The sequence below is a fragment of the Salvelinus namaycush genome, chromosome 13 (genome assembly GCF_016432855.1).
Source record: "Salvelinus namaycush isolate Seneca chromosome 13, SaNama_1.0, whole genome shotgun sequence".
NCBI classification, from domain to species: domain Eukaryota; kingdom Metazoa; phylum Chordata; class Actinopteri; order Salmoniformes; family Salmonidae; genus Salvelinus; species Salvelinus namaycush.
In genome coordinates, this window is record NC_052319.1 from 31,984,841 (window position 1) to 32,001,023 (window position 16,183).

Sequence of the window (16,183 nt, forward strand, 5' to 3'; positions counted from 1 at the left end):
GTCCCTCTTTTCCCCAACCAACTGACACATCCAGGACCAGGGCTGCATGTACCTACTACCTCAATACTACCTCAATTGTACATACTACCTCAATTCGGCCAACCAACCAGTGCTCACGCACATTGGCTAACCGGGCTATCTGCATTGTGTCCCGCCACCCACCACCCGCCAACCCCTCTTTTACACAACTGCTCCTCTCTGTTCATCATATATGCATAGTCATTTTAACCATATCTACATGTACATACTACCTCAATCAGCCTGACTAACCGGTGTCTGTATGTAGCCTCACTACTTTTATAGCCTCGCTACTGTATATAGCCTGTCTTTTTACTGTTTTATTTCTTTACTTACCTATTGTTCACCTAATACCTTTTTTGCACTATTGGTTAGAGCCTGTAAGTAAGCATTTCACTGTAAGGTCTACACCTGTTGTATTCAGCGCACGTGACAAATAAACTTTGATTTGATTAGATTTGCATTCGGGACGTCTTGCCCATGCAGGAGCGAGAGTTGTTGCTGGGCTCGGCTCAGCGCAGGAGATGGGGGAAGTAAAGACAGAATCTGACCCTAATTGGGTGACTTACAATACACCACAAACTATGATGGCAGGAGTGGAGGAGGAATAGGAGAGGAGGCAGAGGGCGAAAAGACACCACTTCCATGGTGGTCTATTCTTAGCCTCTACTCTCTCCTCAGATTAGGGGGGGTGGGAGGGGGGCAGTGTGCAGCTGATTTGCTACGACACAAGACACACTGGTTGCTGTGGACTCCTGTGGCCTAGATATGAGAGACTCTTGTAACCCTCACATCCACACACGTATATGCACACACACACACACATACAGTACATACACTGTCTTACAGTAACCACTGACTGGAAAGTAGAATCTCTGCTACAGACACAGGAATATAAGAGAGGACCTGTAAATATTAGACAGAGAGAAGGAGATGAGGGAAGAGATAAGGAGAAGGAGATGAGGGAAGAGAGAAGGAGATGAGGGAAGAGAGAAGGAGATGAGGGAGAGAGGAGATGAGGGAGTGAGAAGGAGATGAGAGAAGAGAGAAGGAGATGAGGGAAGGAGAAGGAGATGGAGATGAGGGAGAGAGAAGGAGATGAGGGAAGAGAGAAGGAGATGAGGGAGAGAGAAGGAGATGAGGGAAGAGAGAAGGAGATGAGGGAGAGAGAAGGAGATGAGAGAAGAGAGAAGGAGATGAGGGAAGAGAGAAGGAGATGAGGGAAGAGAGAAGGAGATGAGGGAAGAGAGAAGGAGATGAGGGAGAGAGAAGGAGATGAGGGAGAGAGGAGATGAGGGAGAGAGAAGGAGATGAGGGAAGAGAGAAGGAGATGAGGAAGAGAGAAGGAAATGAGGGAAAGAGAAGGAGATGAGGGAGAACAATAGCACTTGAAAGAAGGGGATGGAGAGATAATCAAATAGACATAAAGAGAGAGGGAGGAGGAGATGGAGAAGAAGACGGTTAAAATGGAAGGGGAGATGGATAGAATGATAACAAGATAGAGAGGGAAAGAGAGAGGGGTAGAGGAAGACCGAGGTGCAGGGAGAGAGAGACAGAGACAGAGACAGAGACAGAGACAGAGACAGAGACAGAGACAGAGACAGAGACAGAGACAGAGACAGAGACAGAGACAGAGGGAGAGGGAGAGGGAGAGGGAGTGAGGGAGTGAGGGAGTGAGGGAGAGAGAGGGAGAGATAGCTAGAGGGAGAGAGAGAGAGGGGGGGGGGATCACTTACTGTGTCCTCTAAACAGTCTGAGGTGCTGCATAGAGATGAAGGAGGCATGGTTGCCATGGCGGCAGCCCTGCATCCTTTTGTTAAAGATGTCACTCAGGGGGAATCAGGGCTAATGAGAAGGGAGTGTGTGTGTGTGTCGTGATCTTAGCAGTCTATTCAGGTGAGTGTGTATTGAGAATGTGTGTGTGTGTATTGTGTCCTAGGGTTGAGAGAGAGAGAGAGAGAGAGAGAGAGAGAGAGAGAGAGAGAGAGAGAGAGAGAGAGAGAGAGAGAGAGAGTGGGGGGGGGGGGGGGGGGGGGGGCGGGGGGCGTAGGCAATGGTATACATGTAAAGGAATGTCCATTGGAACTGAAAACACAGGAGTTGTGAGTTTTTGTGTGTACATTTATATGTGTGTGTATTTACTTGAGACAGAGGAGTGTATGAGAGAGTGTAGGTGCTGTGTGTGTTGTCTCCATTGAGACTGAGACAGGTAGAGTGTACAGGGCTGCGTAGGTGGACTGTTCTCTCTGCTCTTCATCTCAGAAAATTAGAGAAGAATCAAAGAGGTGCAGGACTCGTTTATTCACTCTCTCTTCCTCTTTTCTTCTCCCTCTCTTTCTTCTCAGCAGAAACAGCCTTGAGGTTCAGACACCTGTGCCCGCACACACACACACACACACACACACACACACACACACACACACACACACACACACACACACACACACACACACACACACACACACACACACACACACACACACACACACACACACACACACACACACACACACACACACACACACACACACACACACACACACACACACACACACACACACACACACACGCGCGCGGGTACACACATATTCATACAAACGCACACGCACAGTAATATTAGTCTGTCAACACTGCCATCAAAGTGTGCGAGAGGGCCTCATTTCAGTCTTTCCTATTTTTCCATTTCCTTTCTTTTATTCTCTCTCTTTCTCTGTCTCTCCACTGACAGGGATAAATAATTTGATCTAGAGGTTTTCAAATTCCACCACTCTGAGAAGCGTGACGTTAATCTTTTATTATCTGCCCTCTCATTCTGCCCTTTTCTTTCTCTTCCATTTCTTTCTGCTTATCCCTCCCTCCCTCCCCCTCTCCAACCCTATCCCTCCCTCCCTCCCCCTCTCCAACCCTATCCCTCCCTCCCTCCCCCTCTCCAACCCTATCCCTCCCTCCCTCCCCCTCTCCAACCCTATCCCTCCCTCCCTCCCCCTCTCCAACCCTATCCCTCCCTCCCTCCCCCTCTCCAACCCTATCCCTCCCTCCCTCCCCCTCTCCAACCCTATCCCTCCCTCCCTCCCCCTCTCCAACCCTATCCCTCCCTTCCCCCCCTCTCCAACCCTATCCCTCCCTCCCTCCCCCTCTCCAACCCTATCCCTCCCTCCCTTCCCCGTCCAACCCAATCCCTCCCTCCCCCTCTCCAACCCAATCCCTCCCTCCCCCTCTCCAACCCTATCCCTCCCTCCCTCTCTCCAACCCTATCCCTCCCTCCCCCTCTCCAACCCTATCCCTCCCTCCCTCCCCCTCTCCAACCCTGTCCTTCTCTCTCCATGTCCAACCATATCCCTCTCTCCCCCTCTCCAACCCTATCCCTCCCTCCCCCTCTCCAACCCTATCCCTCCCTCCCTGCCCCCTCTCCAACCCTATCCCTCTCTCCCCCTCTCCAACCCTATCCCTCTCTCCCCCTCTCCAACCCTATCCCTCCCTCCCCTTCTCCAACCCTATCCTTCCCTCCCCCTGTCCAACCCTATCCCTCCCTCCCCATCTCCAACCCTACCTTTCCCTCCCCCTCTCCAACCCTATCCCTCCCTCCCCCTCCCCCTCTCCAACCCTATCCCTCCCTCCCTCCCCCTGTCCAACCCTATCCCTCCCTCCCTCCCTCCCCCTCTCCAACCCTATCCCTCCCTTCCCCGTCCAACCCTATCCCTCCCTCCCTCCCCCTGTCCAACCCTATCCCTCCCTCCCTCCCCCTCTCCAACCCTATCCCTCCCTCCCTCCCCCTGTCCAACCCTATCCCTCCCTCCCTCCCCCTCTCCAACCCTATCCCTCCCTTCCCCGTCCAACCCAATCCCTCCCTCCCCCTCTCCAACCCAATCCCTCCCTCCCTCCCCCTGTCCAACCCTATCCCTCCCTTCCCCGTCCAACCCAATCCCTCCCTCCCCCTCTCCAACCCTATCCCTCCCTCCCTCCCCCTCTCCAACCCTATCCCTCCCTCCCTCCCCCTCTCCAACCCTATCCCTCCCTCCCTCCCCCTCTCCAACCCTATCCCTCCCTCCCTCCCCCTCTCCAACCCTATCCCTCCCTTCCCCCCCTCTCCAACCCTATCCCTCCCTCCCTCCCCCTCTCCAACCCTATCCCTCCCTTCCCCGTCCAACCCAATCCCTCCCTCCCCCTCTCCAACCCAATCCCTCCCTCCCCCTCTCCAACCCTATCCCTCCCTCCCTCTCTCCAACCCTATCCCTCCCTCCCCCTCTCCAACCCTATCCCTCCCTCCCTCCCCCTCTCCAACCCTGTCCTTCTCTCTCCACGTCCAACCATATCCCTCTCTCCCCCTCTCCAACCCTATCCCTCCCTCCCTCCCCCTGTCCAACCCTATCCCTCCCTCCCTCCCCCTCTCCAACCCTATCCCTCCCTTCCCCGTCCAACCCTATCCCTCCCTCCCTCCCCCTGTCCAACCCTATCCCTCCCTCCCTCCCCCTCTCCAACCCTATCCCTCCCTCCCTCCCCCTGTCCAACCCTATCCCTCCCTCCCTCCCCCTCTCCAACCCTATCCCTCCCTTCCCCGTCCAACCCAATCCCTCCCTCCCCCTCTCCAACCCAATCCCTCCCTCCCTCCCCCTGTCCAACCCTATCCCTCCCTTCCCCGTCCAACCCAATCCCTCCCTCCCCCTGTCCAACCCTATCCCTCCCTCCCCCTCTCCAACCCTATCCCTCCCTCCCTCCCCCTGTCCAACCCTATCCCTCCCTCCCCCTCTCCAACCCTATCCCTCCCTCCCTCCCCCTGTCCAACCCTATCCCTCCCTTCCCCGTCCAACCCAATCCCTCCCTCCCCCTGTCCAACCCTATCCCTCCCTCCCCATCTCCAACCCTATCCCTCCCTCCCCATCTCCAATCCTATCCCTCCCTCCCCCTTTCCAACCCTATCCTTCCCTCCCCCTGTCCAACCCTATCCCTCCCTCCCCATCTCCAACCCTACCTTTCCCTCCCCATCTCCAACCCTATCCCTCCCTCCCCCTCTCCAACCCTGTCCTGGCTCTAGTCTAATGATTCATATTTCAAATCTACCGGTAATACCTTTTCATTTAGCCTGTCTCCACTGCTTCAGCCACCACAGCTGATGACCTTAATTGGCTGAGAGAATAGTGGCTTAGAGGGACAGGTACACGCATGTCTGGGTGTATACAAACACACACTCAGTTTACAGGAGATAGGGAGGAGAGAGAGGTAGAGAGAGAGGAGATAGGGTGGAGAGAGAGATGAGATAGGGTGGAGAGAGAGAGGAGATAGGGTGGAGAGAGAGAGGAGGAGAGAGAGGAGGAAATAGGGAGGAGAGAGAGGAGGATATAGGGAGGAGATAGGGAGGAGAGAGAGGTGGAGAGACAGGAGGAGATAGGGAGGAGAGAGAGGTGGAGAGACAGGAGGAGAGAGAGGTAGAGAGAGAGGAGATAGGGTGGGGAGAGGACGAGATAGGGAGGAGAGTGAGGAAGAGATAAGGAGGAGAGAGAGGAGCAGAGAGAGGTGGAGGGAGAGGAGGAGAGAGAGGAGGAGATAGGGGGGAGAGAGAGGGGGAGGAGAGAGAGGAGGAGATAGGAAGGAGAGAAAGAAGGAGAGAGAGGTGGAGAGAGAGGAGGAGAGAAAGAAGGAGAGAGAGGTGGAGATAGGAAGGAGAGAAAGAAGGAGAGAGAGGGGGAGAGAGAGGGGGAGGAGAGAGAGGAGGAGATAGGAAGGAGAGAAAGAAGAAGAGAGAGGTGGAGAGAGAGGAGGAGAGAGGATGAGATAGGGAGGAGAGAGAGGGGGAGAGAGAGGTGGAGAAAGAGGAGGAGGAGAGAGAGGAGGAGAGAGAGGAGGAGATAGGAAGGAGAGAAAGAAGGAGAAAGAGGTGGAGAGAGAGGTGGAGAGAGAGGAGGAAAGGAGATTTAGATGAGGTGAGAGATGACACGCACACACTCCTATACACACATGCACACACACCACGTGTACACACACAAACACACGTATACACACACACGCCTCTCTCTGTCTCTCCCTTTGATCTCTAGCTCTGCCCCACATTGCATATTAAGATGACCGGGCCCTGTTTGGTATTCCAGAGCGGGCATGCAGCGATGCCAGTCTCCATATCCTCTCCCTGCTTCTCCCTGCTTCCCTCTGAAAGAGAGCAGAAACCCTCTGTCTGTCTCAAGATGCTTATCCCACTAAATGGGTCTGAAATGGCCCGAGAACAGACGGGAGGAGAGAAGGAAGGAGAGAAGGAGGGGGAGAGGGTGGGTGAAGAAGGAGGGAGAGACTGTGGGAGGGATAGAAGGAGGGAAAGAGGGAGGGAGAGGCATTAGGCCCAGGCAGTACAGATGGAGTGAGTGAGTGTGTGAATGAGTGAGTGAGCAGGGGAAGAGAAGCAAAGCGATAGAGCTGATGTTAGCAGAGAGAGGATAATTAAATGTTATTATCACAATGAGCCAGTAGTACAGGCTGCTTTATACTGTTCTAGACCTTCCCTCCCTCTCTCTAACCCTCCCTTTCTCTGTCTGCCTCAACGAAGGAGGGACAGAGTAGAGAGAGAGCTAGGGATAGATTTAAGCAGAGGGTGGTGGGAGAGTGAGAAAGAGAGGCAGTGAAAGAGGCAAACAGAATTAGAAATAGAGAGTGAGTGAGTGAGTGAGTGAGTGAGTGAGTGAGTGAGGGAGGGCAGGAGGGAGGGAGTGAGTGAGTGAGGGAGTTTGGTGGAGGTTACTGTTCAATGTTTGGGATTAGTATGACTCTAAAGCTCTCTCTCTCTTTTCTCTCTCTCTTTCACTCTCTTTCTCTAAGCCCTGGGGATGGCACAGCTTTAGTTAAACTGCTCTATTAAATGGCGCCTGTTGAGAAAATCAAATTATAACTTCCTTTAATCAGTGAGTATCAGTGGCCCACACAGGGAGGGAGAGAGGAAGAGAGGGAGAGAGCGGAAGAGAGGGAGAGAGGAAGAGAGAGAGAGAGAGAGAGAGAGAGAGAGAGAGAGAGAGAGAGAGAGAGAGAGAGAGAGAGGCAGAAAGAGAGAGAGAGAGAGAGGGAACCTGTCTCCCATCTGCTTTGGTTCCCATGGCAACAAGATGGTGGATGGTGGGGGGTAGGTATGGGCTGTGGAATGTCTGCATCCATCGCTTCCTCTCTAAACATTTGGAGAGAGAGAGAGAGAGAGAGAGAGAGAGAGAACTATATGTCTACTGTAACACTGTAACTATCAGTTCTCTCTAATTCTATCAGTTGTCTACCAGCAGTCTCCCAGTGTTATACCTAGGCCTCATACGGTATCAGTATTATAGCCCTGTTCAATCATAAATCCAGCTCATAAAGTCTGTTCTAATCACTCCCTGATTAGTCAATAACACAGGTGGGCGACTGCTCACATCTCCGGGGGCATCGTCTGCAATGTGGCTCGTTAATGGTCAGTAAATTAACGTTGTTTCAATGTTCCAGTGTGTTTACACTAACCTGCCTAGAGGTACAGAACCGTTAGGAAACACTGCTAGGGGAGAGTCAACAAAGAGAGAGAGCGGGATCGGGGAGGCAAGCAGGATGGAGAGAGGAGAGGAAGATGAGTCCATTCCAACTGTAACCATGTTTCCATCCACAGTTTTTAAAGTGAGTAAAGTCATACCGTATTAAAGTCTCGGTACAATTTGTATAAATGGCGACAGATAATATGTTCATTCAACATGGTGGGATCTTTTTGTTTTAGTAAAAGTAAGTATGCGAGAAATGGAGGTGGAAATGCCTTTATGCACAAATATTGATATAATAGCCATCATATCGAAGTAAACTTGAAGTCACGCAATGATATGGAGTCTGGTCCTCCCACTACGACTCGGGAAACCATGCAGGTTATTAGGCTACAGATGAAATAACTCATGATGAACTTCACAGGGTGGTGATCTTGATGCTCCTTTCCAATAAATATTGAGGGTCTGATTCTGGTGACATGATGATCGACGCTTGACTGCCGTTTGACAACTACAAATATTCTTGCTCTTATCCATAATAATCTCATCATATAGACTAGCCTACCCGCTCTGTCAACCTGGTTTCAGAGCATTTCGTATTATTCTGTACGTAAATTCGAGACAGTCCATTTAGTATGATATGGTACTGTATCTGCAAGCTGTTGGCTAGAGCGCAGGTGCCAAAACCAGAGTAGCAACATTCATCCAATTGGATGAAAACCTAGCTTGTGGGAGAAAAAAAGAGTGAGATTTTTTCTTTAATCAGATATGCCCGAAAAGAGAGATGAAACAGAACATTCTACAGGTTGGATCTTATAAGCCTTGTGCTTGTAGAATCCAGGATAGAATATTATAGGACATAATCGAATAGAATAGAAGATTCTGTAGCAACCATCAGTGAGGATCTCTGTAGTGGTGCTTGACTGTTACTCATAGCAACACTGCATACCATGATAATAGGCTGCCTGATGATTGGTCGGACAGCAGAGCTCCAGTGTGTGACCTCATCGGTGTGTGAGTGAGCTCACCGGCTCAGTATTTTGATAACCCTGCCGAGTGAGGCTGCTCTCACCACTGCAGAATCTTCTAATGAACTCACTAAACAAACCCATCCCTACAAAACCAAAACATCAACAGCAGGAACTAGTCTGAGGATACACACATGGCTATAAAAGTGTTTCTCTTAGCAAAGATGAGGTGCTTCTCTGTTGGGTCTATTGTGTCTTTCTGTATTGAATGGGAATTGAAATGAGTCATTGTGCTGGGTGATATGTAAAAAATCACTTCACTTTGACCATAAAGCCCCATTCTATCTGAGTATGTGTGTGGTGTAGCCAACCAAGCCTCTTTCAGGAACAGCAGTGTTGCGAGGACTGGGTACCCGCGCTTTCCCATCTTGCATGGCATCGCCTCTAAGACCTCTCACTGGGCAGGCTGGAGCATGAATAGGTAATCGATTAGTACGGCCTCGTCTCGTCCTGATCAGCAGCAGAATTAGTACCGTATGCTGAAGGAGGATCTCTCTCTCTTCGCCTCTCACTTTCTCTCTCTGTCTTTCTCTCTCCCTCTGCCCCCCCCCCCTTTCCCCCTGTCAGTGTATCTACAGCGTGTCTCCCTGCATGGCAGCGTTTACTAAAGCGTTAAATAATGCAGAAGGTAATGTGAGAGAGCAGTCAATGTTGGTGTCCTGCTTTAACACACACACATGCACGTACACTCACGCACACGCACACACGCACTCACGCACACACACACTGTACAAATTCAGATGGTCACAGAGACAGATCAGACACATAGATAACAGACCAAACACTCACACATATACAGCAACACAAGCACGCACATGCACACGCACACTCACATGGAACCAGAGTCAAGTAATCACCTAAATATTTAACCAAGTCTTATGTAGGTATGTTTCATATAATAGGCCACATCGAAATATATGATGAATATTTTGTTTGAGTTGAGTAGAGGAGGGCGGAGCCTGTTGGTCTGTTTCCTCACTGTGTTCTAACTTCCCAGCCAATGAAGCAGCCAGAGTGGGAACACATGAGAGTCAGAACGGCAGCCTGGTAGCTCTGCTAGTGTTCATGTCTAATGCACCCCAGTCTGGGAATACTGTCAGTCGACTATAACTACATAGTGGACTTATTTTTACATTTACATTTTTTGTCATTTAGCAGACGCTCTTATCCAGAGCGACTTACAGTAGAGTGCATACATTTTATTACATTTTACATACTGAGACAAGGATATCCCTACCGGCCAAACCCTCCCTAACCCGGACGACGCTATGCCAATTGTGCGTCGCCCCACTTATCACACACATACACTACCATTCAAAAGTTTGGGGTCACTTAGAAATGTCCTTGTTTTTTAAAGAAAAGGCGTCTATTTCTCAAACTGGACACTCTAATGTACTTGTCCTCTTGCTCAGTTGTGCACCGGGGCCTCTTTCTATTCTGGTTAGAGCCAGTTTGTGCTGTTCTGTGAAGGGAGTAGTACACAGCGTTGTACGAGATCTTCAGTTTCTTGGCAATTTCTCGCATGGAATAGCCTTAATTTCTCAGAACAAGAATAGACTGACAAGTTTCAGAAGAAAGTTCTTTGTTTCTGGCCATTTTGAGCCTTTAATCGAACCTACAAATACTGATGCTGCATATACTCAACTAGTCTAAAAAATCTGCAGTTTCCAGCTACAATAGTCATTCACAACATTAACAATGTCTACACTGTATTTCTGATCAATTTGATGTTATTTTAATGGATAAAAAATTTGCTTTTCTTTAAAAAACAAGGAAAGTTCTAAGTGACCCCAAACTTTTGAACGATAGTGTATGTACGCACGTACACACATGCACACGCAGACACACACACACACACACACACACAAACATGCACAGTCTACAGTGAAATCCACAGAGAGAAAGGGACAGAGATCTGTACACAGTTTTATGCTCTGTCACTGATCAGTACTAACATGCACCAACATGTCTAATGTAACCATGACATCAAAAGTCACAAATATGCAGGGCTGGACTGAGAAGCTTATGTTATGTTGTTCTTATCTGTGTGTAAAAGGACAGAGAGTAGATTTGAGAATGTCAGTTAAACACAGAATATCTCTAGATTATTTTCAGAATTCTGTTTGTCCTTCCTCGGCTCCTCCCTCTCCCATATGACATTATCTCTGTCTTCACAACAAAGACTCCCAACCCTGACACGAGACTTGACTCCTGTCCTGCAATCTGTGTTGTCCTGTACAAATACCCTCTTCCCTCATCCTCTCAGTTTTTGTCCCTACAGAACACTCCAGTAAAGTAGAGTACCTAGAGACACTCTCTCTCTGTTATTTTTAGTAGATTCTCCAATAAGCAATTACAACAGGCTGTTTAAATAATTGAATCTCTTGTGTCCTGTGGGCTGTTGCGGAGTTGTTCTGAAGGCCCATGGTCTTTCTCTCAGATCTTGTTTACTATTCCTCAAAGCATGAGATTGTCTTCTCTCTCTCTGTCTGTCTGTCTGTCTGTCTGTCTGTCTGTCTGTCTGTCTGTCTGTCTGTCTGTCTGTCTGTCTGTCTGTCTGTCTGTCTGTCTGTCTGTCTGTCTGTCTGTCTGTCTGTCTGTCTGTCTGTCTGTCTGATTGCAGGTAGAGAATGATGGGTATTAAGACAACTTTCCTACTGTCACTCTCACAGTACTACAACTGTTGGATGACATGGTGGATGAGGTTAGGTTGATGCAATGTTATTTCAATGTTATTATGTGATATTTGTTTGTCTTGCAAGTGGCAAGCACTATGTCATGCACAAACACGTGAACTCTTGCACGCACAAGCAAGCACACAAACAGGCACGCACACACATAAACACACACACACACACACACACACACACACACACACACACACACACACACACACACACACACACACACACACACACACACACACACACACACACACACACACACACACGTTACGTTACAGTAGAGTATCGTATCCGATGATGACTTCCTCTTCTGAGTTAACGATGAATTCTTTGGTGACTGTAGAGTCCAATCCGAGATCCACAAACTTTATTGTAGGTGTGGCATATGCAGTCTGTGTTGGCGGGGCAGGCATGGTTGTATGTCTTCTGAGCTGTCTCCGCCCACCTCTGTACACCGCTCTGGCAGAGCTGCCGCCAGGTGGAACGGTCGGCAGCAGCATCCTCTAGGTCTGTGGGTTTGATGTTGCACTTCTTCAGTGATGTTTTCAGCTAGTCCTTGTAGCGCTTCATCTCCCCCCTGCAGACCGCCGGCCAAGATGTAGCTGGCCATACAGGATCTTCCGCGGCAAACGCTCCTGAGACATTCTAATAACATGCCCAAGCCAGCACAGTTGGTGTTGGGTGACCATAGCCTCCATACTCCTACAGTTGGTCTTAGCAAATATGGGGGACACGGTCACACCAGGTGATTCCCAGGATGTGCTGCAGGCATCTTATGTGGAATCGCTCAAGCTGCTTGTTGTGGTGACTGTAAGTGACCCAGGCTTCACAGCTGTAAAGAAGTATAGTGATGCAGACGGCTTGATAGACGGTGACTTTGGTTTGGAGGTGGAGATCTCTGTTTTGGAAGACCATGTGTCTGAGTGTCCCGAAGGTAGCTGATGCTTGCTTGATCCTACTTTGAATTTTAGAAGTTGATACTGCAGTCCTCCGAGACGATGCTGCCCAGGTATTTGAAGGACGGGACTATTGGCAGGGATTTGTGTCCAATGGTGAAGACAGGCATGGTGGGTGGAGTGCTGGATCTCCATTGGCAGACCACCTCTGTCTTAGTGGTGTTGATAGACAGCCCCATCCTGCTATAGACCCTCACAGCCGCTACAAGGATGGACTAAAGGTCTTCTGGAGTGTGGGCCACAGGAGTACAGTCATCAGCATACTGCAGCTCAAGAACCCGCTCAGTCAAAACCTTGGTGGCTGCTTGGAACCGCCTGATGTTGAATAGGTTTCCATCCAGCCTGAAGTCCACCGCAACACCGCTGCTGTCTTCAAGCTCCTTGTGGAGAAGCTGGGTGACACATAGGAGGAAGATGTTAAAGAGGACAGGTGCCAGCACCCCCCTGCATCACACCGATGCTTACTCCAAAGAGCACTGAATCTTGCCCTCCTATGGCCACCTGAGCCGTCATCCCATCATGGAACTGGCAAAGGATGTTGACAAATTAGTCTGGACAGCCAATTTTGAGTAGAATGCCCATAGTAGTTCCCTGCTGTGTTGAAGTGTTGAAGGCCTTGGAGAGGTCCTGTTGTTGTTCACGGCACTTCTCCTGGAGTTGCCGTGCCGTGAATATCATGTGGACCGTACTCCTGTTCTTTCGGAAGCCGCATTGTGACTCTGGCAGCAGTTCCTCTGTGATGTTATTCACCAGCCTGTGTAGCATCACCTGGGCCAGGACCTTGTCGGACACAGCCAGAAGGGATATCCCTCGGCTGTTGCCGCAGAGGGATTTGTCACCATTGTTCTTATAGATGTTGACAATGTTTGCATCCCGCCGCTGTTGGGGGATGATCTCCCGGTCCCAAACCTCTGTGATGTACTGGTGGAGTGTTCTGGTGCAGAAGTAATCTCCCTTCTTGAGTAGCTCTGCCGGGATGCTGTCAGCACCAGGAACCTTGTTGTTCTTGAGTGAACGGATAGCTCATAACACCTTTTGGAAGGTTGGCGAATGGGTGAGGTCTTGAATACACACACGCACGCACGCATACACACACACACACACACACACACACACACACACACACACACACACACACACACACACACACACACACACACACACACACACACACACACACACACACACACACACACACGCACACAGACACACACACACAGAAAGAAAGGGGGCTGGAAGCTAGCAGGGGCCTCAGAGGAGAAGAGAAACATTAAGCACAAGAAGTCAGAGTGGTCCTCTTATTTAATATTTAATCAAGATACATATCAAATGTAATCCAAATGTGTAATTATGACTACTGGGGATTGAATCAGTTGGTGTGTTTGTACATGGTTGAGTGTGTGTGTGTGTGTGTGTGTGTGTGTGTGTGTGTGTGTGTGTGTGTGTGTGTGTGTGTGTGTGTGTGTGTGTGTAAGCTATTACATTTATTACGGAGAAACAGACCCTTATCCCCTTCTTCCCTCTTTTGGTATATGCCTATCTTATAATATCACCTTCCTTCTCTGTGTGTCAGACTTCCTGACACGTTAATAATTTAATCAATGTGTCTACCTCACTGTGTGTAGCATCAAAATGAAAATGCATTGCAGGAGAGGAGGAGGAAGAGGGGAGACAAGGGAGTTAGTTAAAGTAGATTCCTAATCAGTATGCAGTGAATGCTATGCTGTGTGTGTTCGATATTATGCAGGTAATGGTATAAGCCCTATGTAGCCTATGCACACACCGTTTACTGGGTTTTAATAGTCATTTTCATGTCAAACCAGTGGAATATAATATTCACATTTTCAAAAGCCTACTTGTCCGTGTTTTCTGTCCGACAGTTACATTCTCATTGGCACACAGACCAGGGGTGTATTCATTACGTCTTGCAACGGATACCTTTTACCATTTTAAGAACCAAGCGGAAGCAATCAAAATGGGAAAGGTGCTACTTGAATTTGTCCAATAGAAACTCTCGTTTTCGTTGCAAAACGTTTTCTGTTTGGAGTAAACAGTTTCTGCTGCCGAAGCGTTTTGCAACAGAATCGTCGTAATGAATATATCCAGGGGTGTGTTCAGCAGAACGCAACGTTTTGGAACGTTCAGATAGAAATAATCTACGTAGAACAAACATGAATCTAACACGTAGAATAAGGAATCACATTGGCGCCATTCGTGACATTTCTATCTGCAACGTTCGACAACGTTTGGCAGCTGAACATTGCCCTGACCTAGAATTGCTACTTAGAATTCGGACTAAACCAACACGCTGGGACGGGCGGGGGAAACAGTAGGAAATCTTGGCTATAATGTAGTAGGACGGACCGCTGGAAGCTCAGGCGAAGGGGGAGACACATTGCTCTTTAATATCGTTGGACGAATAATGTTGCTATTTGATTACTACAATCAGGCTATAGAACGTAGCCTACTAAACGAAGCAGGCCCGAGGAATCATTCCAGGTGAGTTTTCGGGGAAAGTGTCGTTGTGGCCGCTTTCCTCTTGGCAAGGCTACACGCGGGTCCGCCTCCCAGGGACATCTCAGTCCGGTATCCGCTGTACCCCTGTTCCCGAAGGATGGCCATAAAACCCGCCGTACCTGGTTTGACACAAGGAGTGATCGTTTTTTCACATCAACGGTGATTTTTTTTCTCTTTTGTGAATACAGCGGATTATTTCACACAACGTTGACAGGATGTGTTATTACGCGCGGAGGAATATATTTTTTTAACACTATACAAGAGGAGGACCGATCGTGTTTCGCGAAACTGAAAATACCGTGCAGCATGCATGTGCCACATTCTTCAACATAATTCGGCGCAGGCATTATACAATTAATATTTGCTTTAAAAAGGCGTAGGCTATTTTAGGTACACTAAAGGGCCTAACAAATATGTAGCCCCTACCTACCCTATTTGGCTATCCACACAGAGAACCTATATCCTACGTGGTATTAAGCACAAGCGAATTTCGTTCACGACAACATTGTTACATTGTTACAGTACTGAACTTGAAAATATAACACTGACTGTCGTGGGAGTGGCTTTTTATTTCTCTTAGACAACGCTTCAAATGTTTCCCTTTAATTGTTGTCTGTTTTGTGGCCGCTGATTTGGACAAGCAGGGTTATGCCGTGGCAAAAGCCGTGAGACCCCCCCACCTTTCGGGGCCGACTTTGTTTGCGCTGGCCGGGGCTGTGTGAGTGAGTGAGTGAGAGAAGGCGAGCGCAGTATAGTCCCTTCCCCCCAACTCTCTGGTGAAACAGGAACAACTTTTTTTAGGATAAAAAAGTTGCTGGAGTTTGGAGCGCCCTGGAGTACTGAGGCCGCCAAATACTAGCCAGTGAGACGCTGAGATTTCAGGGGGGGGGGGGGCACTGTTTCGGGGTCTTTCGTTTGTTTCACTCGTTTGCAAACCTAGCCTACGGTTATGTTATTTGACGGTGTATTTATGGCTGGCAATGTCATGCGGTAGTAGACTAGCTATACAGTTATAGGTCTACAGTACCTGAAATTTGAACACTTGAAATCAAGTGATAGCACTGAGGATGCCCGATATGTAAACTAACCAAGGCCAGATAGGCCTACACGATTAAGTGGTGTTGAATGTGTGTGTCAACGGCCACAGTCCTGCTGGTTTTCGTTTCTCCCAGTCACATAATTGATCAATTATTGTTATTGATTGGCTAGAGTCCAAACACCTGGTTACCCTGAACCCTAATATGTCTGATAGCAACAATACGAACCAGTAGACATACGCTGCCCCTTCTGGACTGAAGTCTTCTCTCTTCTAGTCCAGTGTTCACCACCAACCCGGAGTGCTTCTTTTGTTCCAGCCCAGCACTAATACACCTGAATCGGCTCATCAAATCATTTTATTTGTCATATGCGCTGAATACAGGTGTAAACCTTAGAGTGAAATGCTTACTTACAAGCCCTTAACCAACAATGAAATTCAAGAAATAGAGTTAAGAAAATATTTACTAAAT

At 48.9% G+C, this 16,183-nt stretch overlaps 1 protein-coding gene and 1 pseudogene across 4 annotated transcripts in view; one reads left to right on the plus strand and one right to left on the minus strand.

Moving 5' to 3' along the window:
- Positions 1-12,337, minus strand: part of LOC120058095 — an 18,539-nt pseudogene extending 6,202 nt beyond the window's left edge.
- Positions 12,338-14,489: 2,152 nt separating this feature from the next.
- Positions 14,490-16,183, plus strand: part of LOC120058445 (B-cell CLL/lymphoma 9 protein-like) — a 33,041-nt gene continuing 31,347 nt past the window's right edge. For 3 of the 4 annotated variants that reach the window (XM_039007102.1, XM_039007106.1, XM_039007104.1), the window contains exon 1: positions 14,490-14,657. The gene's annotated coding sequence lies outside the window, so the exon portion shown is untranslated. Of the gene's footprint in view, positions 14,658-14,692; positions 14,835-16,183 lie in introns of those variants that run through there. The other variant, XM_039007103.1, reaches the window with a different exon arrangement.